At 39.9% G+C, this 11,586-nt stretch overlaps 1 pseudogene; it reads left to right on the forward strand.

The window, feature by feature from the left end:
* The first annotated feature begins 4,368 nt into the window (after positions 1–4,368).
* On the forward strand, positions 4,369–4,491 carry LOC112476045 (annotated as a pseudogene).
* The last annotated feature ends 7,095 nt before the right edge of the window (positions 4,492–11,586 follow it).

Raw genomic sequence — 11,586 nt, forward strand, 5'->3', positions numbered from 1 at the left:
CAGTATTCGTTATTGTTATTATTGTTAAGCAGAGAAGGTGCATAAGAATTACTTAAGTGCAAATCAAGATCTGGGAATGTGGCATTTTGTTCTAGAATTGTGAAATAAGAGGGATGGAGGGCTAGTAAGGTCCTCTGTGTCCCAGCCACTGCCTTTCTCTCCAAAGTCATCATGACTATTGTACTACTGTCATCCTCATTTCCCAGATCCATATACTCTTCAGATAAACTCCATTTTCCCTAAAATGTTCTTTCTTTCCCCTCCTCTGTCGTTTAGGCTTCTGTTTAAGTGTCACTTCCTTAGAGAGTAGGTGATATAGGACCTTGTTTTTTTTTTCCCTTGTGATACTTATTAGACTTTGTACTTATATATTCATTTATTTACTTGATTTTTGAATGTCTCATTAGAGCTGGATGTCTGGACTATGTCTGTTTTGGTCATCACTGTCTCTGGAGTTTAGCACCAGGCTTGGCACCTCGTAAATGCTCAAGAAATTTTTAATGAATGAATGAGCAAAAGAATGAAACTTTGCCTTTCGTACCCTCTATCAGTGTTCTTGTCTCTAGGGAGAGTTGGAGAAGTTGAGGGTGCAGGGCCAGGGAGCTCTCTTCGGCAGTTCTGTGTCTTATGCTGCCTTCTGTGGTGTTTCATGATCGACTTCCCCAACCATAAACTTAGCTCTTCAGTGCCCTCTCCCAACTGTCATATTATATAGCCATATCTCAAACCAGTTCCACTCCATGGTGACAGACCTTCTTTTCCAGGAGTTAGTTTTAACAGAGAACTCTGAGGATGCAAAGCCTTAACACTGGAGCATAGCTCTTTAATGGCTGACCTTTAGGCTAAGGTGGTTGGGTGGGTGGGATAAATTATGAAAGAGGAGTCATATCTAGAATCCTTTAAATCACAGCCCAGTGTTGGCTGTCTGCTCTGAAGCAGCATTAAGGCAAATGTATGGGTCTGAGAGAGGCGTTTGCTGTTCCTACAGGAAAACACCACTTAATTCCCCAAGCATGCTGGTATAAAACATATTTCACAAGTGACACTAATTCAGTGGCTTCTTTCTTTGTTTCTTTCTTTGTCTTTGTTTCCTTCCTTCCTTTCTTCTTTCCTTCCTCCCTCCCTTCCTCTCTCTCTCTCCTTCTCCCTTTTTTTCACTGCCTAATTATTTCAGCTCTTAATCCTAGTTGTGGTAAAGAAAGAGAAAGACACGAAGAGTAATTATGGCTGACAATGGCTGCACATCTACTGGTAAACTCGGGAGCTCCTCAAACTCCCTACGGTTGAGTAGGGCCCAAATCCTTTACAAACAGAAATAAGCTTAAATTTTAGTCACTAGCAATGAAGATGAAGAGGTGTAACAGAAGCTCTCAGTGCACCATAACCCATCTCTTTGACACATCCCGGCTATCAGCCACAGCTTCAATAGACAGTGCTATGTACTCTGACAACTCCCCACCCCCACTCCCTGAGCTCTATCCCGGCATCCACATGCTTTTAGGTCTGACAGATTTCTTCAAAGCTGTGGGCGTTTACTCAGCCAGCACATAGAGATAGCCTGGAAGGGGAGGGGAGTTAACACCCCAGGGGCAACCCTGAACCAATGGAGTGTGGGAGCTAGTGCCCTGGCCATTTGCACTTTGAACAGACAATTCTAGGAGGTATTTAGTATGTTCCTCAGAGGTCCCAGTGGAGTTGAGTCCCTGCTGTATGCAGCAGCAACCTCAATAACTCTCCTTTATAGAGCTTTTCTTTTTCCATTCTCACTTTCTCATTTCTTCGCTCATGTTTCAGTGATGGTGGGGCATCTGCCATATAAACTTCCTACATCCAAGCCTTTTCTTCACCTCAGCTTTTGAAGGAACCTAAACTAAGACAAAGAGTGATCCAGTAGTGATGCTATGATCTTAAAATACTTTTGTTGGTTGTAGTTCCATAGTGTAGCGGTTAGCATGTCTGCTTTACACGCAGAAGGTCCTGGGTTCGCGCCCCAGTGTAGCTATGGTCCATGGTCTATGGTCATGCCACCCTGAACAAGCCCGATGTATAATCTTGGAAGCGAAGCAGAGTCAGACCTGGTTAGTACTTGGATGGGAGACCACCTAGGAAGACCAGGTGCTGTAAGCATAAAAACAAAAAAAAAACTTTTGCATGAAAGGTGGTAACATGCTATGGTGAAGAAAATGGCCTGAAACTGAAACTTATGGGGTACAGAAGACATAGGCATCCATTTCCTAGACAGGTGTCTCTGGACCTAGCACTGTCCAGTATGTCAGCCACTAGCCACATGTAGTTATTGAACATTCAGATGTGACTGAGGAACTGAATTTTTAATCTGATTTAATTCTAAACAACTGAAATAACTATATATGCCTAGTGGCTACTGTATTGGACCACACAGCTTTAGACATTATTTAAAAAAACCAAAAAACAAAAAACTTCCTTCTGGAGGTTAAAAATAAATAAATTTTATGGCTGACTCTACTAGTTTCTTACTTAACACTTACTCCTGCAGAATTCTGATTTTATTTAGTGTGTTATTGTGCCCAGTTAGAAAAACAAATAAAACCTGTTTTTCCAGACTTCCTTGCTGCTCTGAGCGGCCATGGGAGCCTCCCCATATAAAAGACAACATCTGGAGCAGAGAACACATCTTGCTCTTTGTCCTTCTCCTCTTCCTTTTCTTCCTGCTTAATCATACATCATGCTTGGAGGTACAGCAGTCGTTTTATCGTCAGCTGCCTGCGAAGAATGGCGGGGCCGTAAGATGGTAGAAGCCTGCGTCCTAATGCTTTCCTTGATTTGCTGCACCAGCCCTGGCCTCTTTACTTCCAGACTTTGTGTTGATTGAGACAGACGAAACTCCAATCATTGATACTTGCAGCAGAATACATTGTGACTGGCATAGATTATTTTAGACAGGTTGTGGCTAAGCTTTTATACTGGAAATTTGGAGGTGATAGAACTGCTTGTAAAGCTCTGCATAGGTATTGCTTGGAAAAGTTGGAAAATGACTATAAACTACAGTTATAAAATAGAAATTGTGATCCTCTCCGGGCACTTATTCTCAATATACCAACGATTAAGGGTTAGCAGCAGTATCTTGGAATAATATGGGGCTGTTCCCCCTAAGGATCTACTAGATGTCTCTAGTTGGATTAAAACATGTAATCTCAGAGTGAAAAATGGATTTGCACTCATGGGGCTGGGGCCTCTGGGTGGGGCTAACACACTGTGCATTCTCGGTACAGAATGGGGCCTTGGTCAGGAGATAACCTATAAAGACTTGCTCTGAACAGAAACTCCATACCCGCTTCACCTCCAATTGTGATGAACAATTTGCTAAAAAGTTGCATAGCTTTCTTGTAATCCATTTTCAAGGACGTGGTGGATATTTGGGGGACCAAGTCTATTTCTTCCTACCGTGTAGATCATCAGCTAACCAAAATACACACACTTCTGTCATAGGAAAAAAGATATTTCATTCTCCCAGGCTTTCATTGAATGAAGAGATTTTTGAACTGAGCTCTTTAAAATATCAATGCTCCATATTACTCCCCAGATACAGATATAAATCTTTGTAACGGTGCACTTTACAAGCAACACTCTGGAGTCTTTTCTGATTGGTAATCACAGTGTTTCCTTCTTAATACTGTAAAAAATGTAAAAGGCATAAACATTTTGCAATCTATCTGTTCTTTCCGTGCGGGCATACATCAGGGGGTGCTTTAAGCATTCCTAATGGTTCACCCATCACATTTTTTATGAGTTTATATGGGAAGAAAATTGTACCAGAAAACTGAATTCAATGACTGCCATTCTATGAATAAATTCTGTTATCTTTGATGCTCTGAGTATAATAAAAACATACAAAAGTTACATTTCAGCATCCTTGCAGAGTTATGTCAACTGTTTTTAATGTCAATAAGACACTGCTGTTTCAACCAATGTCTTTTCCCTCCAAAAAATACTGCTTGATTTTCAGGTTATGTTTTCATTAAAACAACTTGTTTTTAACAGCGAGATGCTGTGTATGTTTGCTAATTTATGTATACTACAAAGTCTGATCAAAATGAAGAGTTATAATTTTAAGACATGGAGCTCAGTAAAAATCCATCTATACTTTGGATGAAAGATTAAAATAAAAGTCAGGTGTCCATAAAATGTGCTTTATATACACTAGATCAGAAAATATCTTAGTAGAGTAACTTTGATCAAGCAGATTCTTATATATTTTAGTATTTACACACATCCCCCTGTGATTAGAGGGAATATTTTATATTAAAACTTATGAGTATATTCTATAAGAAAGATTTTTGTCTTTATGATCATTCATGAGATTTTTTTTCTCAAAATACGCAGTGATCTGCCTACGGCCATGTCACCCTGAAAAAGCCCGATCCCATCTGATCTCGGAAGCTAAGCAGGGTTGGTTGGGCCTGGTTAGTACTTGGATGGGAGACCACCTAGGAAGACCAGATGCTGTAGGCATTAAAAAAAAAAAAAAAAAAAAGCAGTGATTTAAATACTTTGAAATAAAGAGTAGATTTTCTTGAACTATCCAATTTCAATGTTTGCAAATTGATTCCCTGTGCTTCCTTCACATGATAAAAAACTATATGCAAGTTCTTTATATATGGAAAGCCTGAAGCTCAGAGCATTTCTGAAAAGAATTGATCCATAGGCTCTCAACTGCCCATCCAAAAGTATATCATTTTTCTTTGGGGTGTTGGATCTTTACCTCCAAAAGATCCAACCTGTCAAAGTGTTCATTTTCTTATTAATGGCTTAATTGCCAAGAAATTAAAGTCTTGAAACTAAAGGAAACCTGAAATTAAAGTCTCAAAGATATTCAGGACTTCCAAAGCTCTGAAAACTCTCTGCTGCCCACCCATTCTCCCACCCAGCATACTGGAATGAATCCATGCACATAAGCTATAAACCAAAGACGATATCGCAGTTGCTTCCTCATGATATGGACACATCCTTGAATTTTCTTGACCTTCCAGACTTAGTTATTGACAATTGAGACCTCAGGGTCCCTACGTTCTCTTAAGCTTTGCCTCAAGGTTGATTTTTGCTTTATTCCCTGAGGTCTAATTCTTAATCTCTGCAAGTAGAAGGAGGAAATGATTTGGACAAAAGTTTATTCTGAAGTTCGTAAAAATTGATTCCTATGTCTAGTAGAGTAAAAAAATAAATTTATTATTATTTTTTTCTGGAAATAAGCAGGTAATTTAAATAAAAGTGCCTCTTTGGCCTGAATACATGTCAGATGACCTGAATTCTCTACTTGCCTGTGGAGATAAGCTTCTGATCCTGGCTACAAGCAGAGATTTCCCAGAAAGATTAAAGTCATAGAAAAGGAAGACAGGCTTTAAGAACAAGTCCATTAGGTGGGCTGTAGGAGTTTGGCTAGGCCTACCCTAACTTCTTCTAGGGTGTTCACTAGTTTATTTTTATGATTGTAGCATCTTTTCCGGAGCTACTCGGCCAGATGACTCCATCTGAGAAAATGAATGTTTTGTTTTCTTTTAAAAGTGTACATGAAGATGCTTATTGCGAAGGAGATTCCAGAGCTGGCATCCTTGGAGGTTAATCCTGATTAATAGGTACTTGTCTATATAATTTTGGCTCTTACTTGAGGTAAAGGTTCTGGCCTCCAGCCACCCTGCAATTATCACCAAGTCTCAGGGCACACCTTATGGGCACCCCTGTATGGAGGAGATGGCTCAATTGGTTGGCATAAACAACACCTTATAACCAGGAAACACTCATTAAGCATCTCATCTTCCAGAATTTCACGATCCTCTCTCATCCTTGTATGTCCATTAGCATCATGAAGAAGTGTTTTGTTTTGTGTTGTATGACATTTGCTAAAGTTTTCCTTGCTCTGGGGTAATTGTCAGCATTAAGGAAAAGTGGAATTAACATTGTTTGAGTGTTTTCACCTTGGAGAAGTTAAGCCAACATGTCATGGCACACATTGGGACTGGTCTGTGGATAGCTAATTTTTTCAGAGGTATGTCTTTATTGTTTTAATTTGATAAACAGAAACAGCTCTATACAATGTCTCCACCAGTTTCTGGGAAGTGTCTCTGTCATGCATTCTCTTTAGATGCAACAACCTGTGAAAGTTTGATGTCAGAGTATAAGAACTTCAGTGAGGATTTTCAAGATGGCAGTCCTATTAGTTATTTTGAATTTCACTTGAAACTCCTGGTACATAGATTTGCAGAACTTATTCATCTTCTGCCTAAAACTTTGTACCCTTTGATCAATATCTCCCCATTTCCCCCACCTCCTCAGGTCCTGGTAATTGCCATTCTCTGTTTCTATGAATTCAGAGTTTTTAGATTCCACATATAGGTGATATCATTTAGTATTTGTGTTTCTCTGTCTGACTTGCTTCACTTAATATAATGCCTTCAAGGTCTATCTAAAAGGCAGGATTTCCTTCTTATGGCTGAATAATACTCCAATGTGTGTGTGTATGTGTGTATGTGTGTGTATAAGATCTTTCTTTATCCATCGACGGACACTTAGGTTATTTCCATATGTTGACTTTATGGATAATAAACATGAGAGTGCAGATGTCTTTTTGATATTCCTTTGTTGTTGTTGTTGTCGTTGTTTTTCTGTTTGGCTATATACCCAGAAGTGGGATTGGTGGATCATATGGTAGTTTTATTTTTAAATTTTTTCATGTCTTCTTTCTCATTTAGCACCATTAGGAGAGATGGTATAAAAGTTGTCGGAAGAATATAAAGAATGTATCCAAGACAACTGAGGCACAACGCTACTTACATATGTCCATTATAATGTATCAGTAGAAGCTACAGGAGAAACATGATATGAGTGTTAGTATTAATATTGCCAGGAGAAGACAATATTTGGTTCTCTGGTAGAACCATGAGAAGAGTTAAATGGTTTAGCTAAGTATTGGTGCCAGAGTCAGTCCTGTCATTTGGCAAAGAGTCAGTGATTAGAGCTGATTAGTTGCAGCTAACCACTGGTGTGCTGATAAACTACAAGTAAGGGTAGAGTGGGAGTCTGGGGAGCATGCTTTGTGGAATTTGTCAATTTCTGAGGTGTAAATACCCTCACCCAGACTGATTTCAAGGTATCAATGTTTAGCAATGGGCTCAAAAATTTTTGAAAATTTAACAATTGGATTTCATAAGGCAGTAAGATCTGGCTCCAGCATGCCACTACAGCTCTTTCCTGAGAACTGATGGTCCCGCACCTGTTGAATGATATCTAAGGTGCCCTTCCTTCCTGTACCTGCCCGGAATTTCTCAGGTGGACCTCCATCATGGGGTGATGCTGGTCCCATTTATCACATCTCCCTCTACAGTGGCTGGTGATTAATTAAGGAAAGGCCCTTTCAAGGAAATCTCTCAGATGTGCAGAACTTTGTGTGAGGAAAATGACAGTGAAAATGCTTATAAAAATCAAAGATGACAGTTTATCAGGGAGATCTGAGATGGAAAACATTAGAAATAATGCCCAAACTCATATCGCTCAATAGCAAAAAAGCTGACCAACCAACCAATCAAACAAACAACCTCCCAAAAACCGCAAACTAAAACCACACCCAAAAACAAATAACCCAATTTAAAAAGGGGCAAAGGACTGAAAACATTTTTCTGAAGAAGACATACAAATGGCCAACAGATACATAAAAAGGTGCTCAAAATCACTAATTATCAGAGAAGTACAAATCGAAACCACAAGATATCACCTTATACCTGTGAGGATGGCTGTTATTAAAAGGACAAGAAATAGTAAGTGTTGGCAAGGATATAGAGAAAAGTGAACCCTTGTGCACTGCTGATGGGAATAAATTGGTATAGCTACTATGGAAAACTGTATGGCAGTCTTCAAGAAATTAAAAACGATCCAGCAATTTATCTTCTGGATATATATCCAAAGAAAATTAAAACAGGATAGCAAAGAGATCTACACTTGCACATTTATTGCAACATTATTTACAGTAGCTAAGCCATGGAAACAACCTAAGTGTCCATCAGTGGATGAATGGACAAAGAAAATGTGGACTATGTATACAATGGGATATTATTATTCAGCTACGAGAAAGAATGAAATCTTGCCATTTGTGACAACATGGATGGACCCTGAGGTCATTATGCTAAGTTAAATAATCAGAGAAAGACAAATAATATATGGTATCTCTCTTGTGTGGGATCTAAAAAAAAAAAAATTCCAACTCAGTAGAAAAGTGGTTGCCAGGGGCTGATAAATGGAGGGAACAGGGAGATGTTTGTGAAAGTGTACAAACTTTCAGCTGTAAGATGAATAAGTTCTGAGGATTTAATGTATAATATGGTGACCATAGTTGATGACACTGTATTGTATGATTAAAATTTGCTAATTGAGTAGAGCTTAAATATTCTCACCAAAATAAAAACAAAACACTTTGGCAAAAAAAAAAAAAAGAAGAAAAGAAAGACTTCCCAAATAAAATTTTAATTTATTTATTGTACACTAGATGTAGTTAAATGGTATCTTGAGACAAAATAAGAATTAGGTTGAGTTAACAGAACCATAAGATCAAATATTCAGAAAGGTAGATCTAGGTCAGTACATAAATATTCTTCTCAGTTTCCCTGATACATGACCATTCCTTGGGCTTGAAGGCCTGTATTGAAAGGGACACTCAACTTCCTGAGGCTCCTGCTTACATTTTCCGGCAATACTATTTGTAAGAAAATCCTTCTTCAGGCAGAGTAGGATCTGCATCTCTGCAGCTGCTTTGGGTTCTTCTTCTTCTCTGGACACGTAGAACCTAGAATAGACTCATAACTTTGGAAATAGTCAGATGCATTTTGACTGAGTTCTACAAACTTTCCCTGAGTGTTTCACCAAGATACGCAGATGCACTAGTCTCGTTCCTACCCTTAAGAAGCTCAAAGTCTGGCAACCTAGAAAGGTTCATAAACAAATAATGTATGTCCTTGCTAGTATTCTGCAATAAGGACCTCCCTTGTCCTGGCAATTGTCTATCTTCCCCCCTACCACATGCTCACAAACAGGACTTCTCATGTTCTAATATGAGCTCATAATTCTGACCCATAATTGATTGGTCTGGGCATGGGTCCCTGACCAAATTGCATCGATCACACAGTATTCTGCTCTCACTGAGCAAAGCTGATGGTCCAGGAGTGAACTCCTGACCAAAGCTGGCCACTTACAGCTCTTCCTTGGAATTTTAAAATGTAGCATAAGCAAGGATATAAACCAGTCTCTCTCTAATGATTGTCTCCCTAATGACTGTAAAACCATGCAGCTGCTATAGCCATGTTTTCTACTGTTCTGTATTGAGAAAGAATGAAGCAGATGTGCAGTGAAGGAGGGATGGGAAATGGAGAGAGGGTCCTGGCAATATTCCGTTCCATGCTTCCAGTTTATCTTGAGACCTACCTCCATCTTTGCCAGTTTCATTCCAACTCTTTCTTTGAATCACTGACTCAACATTTTCTCCTTGTTTTAAGCTGGTTTGATTTTGGTTTTTGTTTTTTATTTGGGAGGAGGGGTTGGAGGTATGGAGAAGGCTAAATAAAAGGATTAGAAAGCAGTGTTGATGCTCCAAACCCCAGACTTTTTGCTGGGGGCAAACTAGTCTCATGGACATAGTAGAGAGACAGGCTGAGTATCCAAAAGAGGATAAGGCTCACATTTCCTTGGAAGACATTTGGTTGGGGGTCAGTGAGAGGTGGAGAATGTAACACAGGAATTCAGGTGGGGACAGGCAAGGCAGGCTGTTGAGTGGAAATTGTTATCTTGGTGAGATGTTTGTATTCATCACTGTGTCCTGGTCCTGGGGGCATCTTGTCTGTTTACTCTAAGTCTGCTTGCTAAAAGTGTTAACTTCTTAGTGGTTCCTTAAGCCTGAATAGGGATGGAACACTGTCTTTGTCTTATTTACTGCACACTTGACACTTATAAATATGTATATATGTGTGTGTATATACATATATGTGTGTGTATATATATATGTATATATATATATATATATTACATATGTATTTTCAAATCTATTTATATATAAATCTCATAGTATTATCATAGATTTGGGAATTATTATCCACATTTTACAGATGAGAACTGGAGAGTGCAAAGTTCAACAAGCAATCTGAGGTTCACAAAGCTATAGAGTAACAGTTGGGATGGGAACTCACCTTCTAATCTGAAACTGTGCTATACATACATCTCTCTCTTCCTAGAGAGAATCTGGCCCCTTGAGGCTCTGCTTGGTTTCAGTTTGCTACAGCCCTGGCTCTCTAGTAGTGTGGTCCAGAGACTGCTCACCCCCCGGCCCTCCCAGGAACCCAGCCTCTGTCCCCTGAGTAAGAGGAGAGTGAATGTTTCATGGCACGTCTCTACTCTGGCGAAAGCCCAAGGCTCAGCAGGCAGAACCAGAGTCCGACAGCCAGGTGTGTCTGGCCTGAGTCACTGAGCCATACCAGGTGAGGCTCTGAGGTGGCACCTGCCCGTGGTTGGCAAGACTTCTGAGAGGGCTGCCTAATCCCACATAATAATAATGACAACAATAGTGGTGATAATGGAGGGCTTTATGTGCGCAAAGTGTGGTTCAATCCCAAAAGGTCCAGGAACTCCACAAAAGGTCCTGATAAGTATTATTATCTCTTGGGAGGGCAACAGGTTTACCTCGTGGGCAAATTCTGTGTGGTGAGGTAAAGAGCCCGAGAGATAATGAGAGCAGGTAATAATGATAGCACATGCTAAAGCCTGTAGCCAGGAAAAGGGACAGGCAGAAAGCCCTGTGTGGAGAATCAAGGTTAGTTCAAGGAGAACTTTTCTTCCCTATTTCTCTTTGGATATGAATTAGCAGCAGCAAATGACAGAGCACAAGCTTAGGTTTTAAGATAAAGAGATGAACACTGTATGGAAGGCCATTTGCTCTGCATGTGTGGTCTGCAAATTGCACATTCATGGGTCTCTGGGAGGTAATGGTAGTGAATGACAATAGTCAAGTGGAAGGCAAACATAGTTAAAGTAAAATGAGATAAAGACAACAAATGGCAATCTATGCTTGGTTTCATTATTGGAGGATGATAAGGAGGGGTAGTGACTGTGATAAAAGGGAGAACACATGCCCCTCCTGAAGTGGGCAGCTCCACTCAGATTCAGTCAAAGCTGGGCCCCCATTGCCAGATCTTCCAATTTTGGAAAGAAAATGAAAATCCAAATTTTGGTGGAAAATCTCTTGAATTTGAAATATTGGTAAATAATCTGAACATTTTTCGAATGCTGTTAGCCTATGGCCTGCCTGGTTAGGGTCTCTCTTGGAAGAGAACCCTTCAATTATTTTAAAATTTTAAGAAGTTTAGCCTCATTATACACATAGAGTTGGGTGAGACAGAGCTGGCCCACTGTGCACCCCCCATTTCAAACCCAGTCTGTGTCCCCAAGATTATAAAGGAAGTCAGTGGGAAGACGAGGGGATATTCCATGTTCATGTGTGTCTAGACACTACATGGAGTGTGGGCTGGTTGGGGATGCCCAGGTGTGGCCATGAGTGTGGTCAGGTGAGAGCAAGAG

The sequence above is a fragment of the Pteropus alecto genome, unplaced genomic scaffold (genome assembly GCF_000325575.1).
Source record: "Pteropus alecto unplaced genomic scaffold, ASM32557v1 scaffold92, whole genome shotgun sequence".
NCBI classification, from domain to species: domain Eukaryota; kingdom Metazoa; phylum Chordata; class Mammalia; order Chiroptera; family Pteropodidae; genus Pteropus; species Pteropus alecto.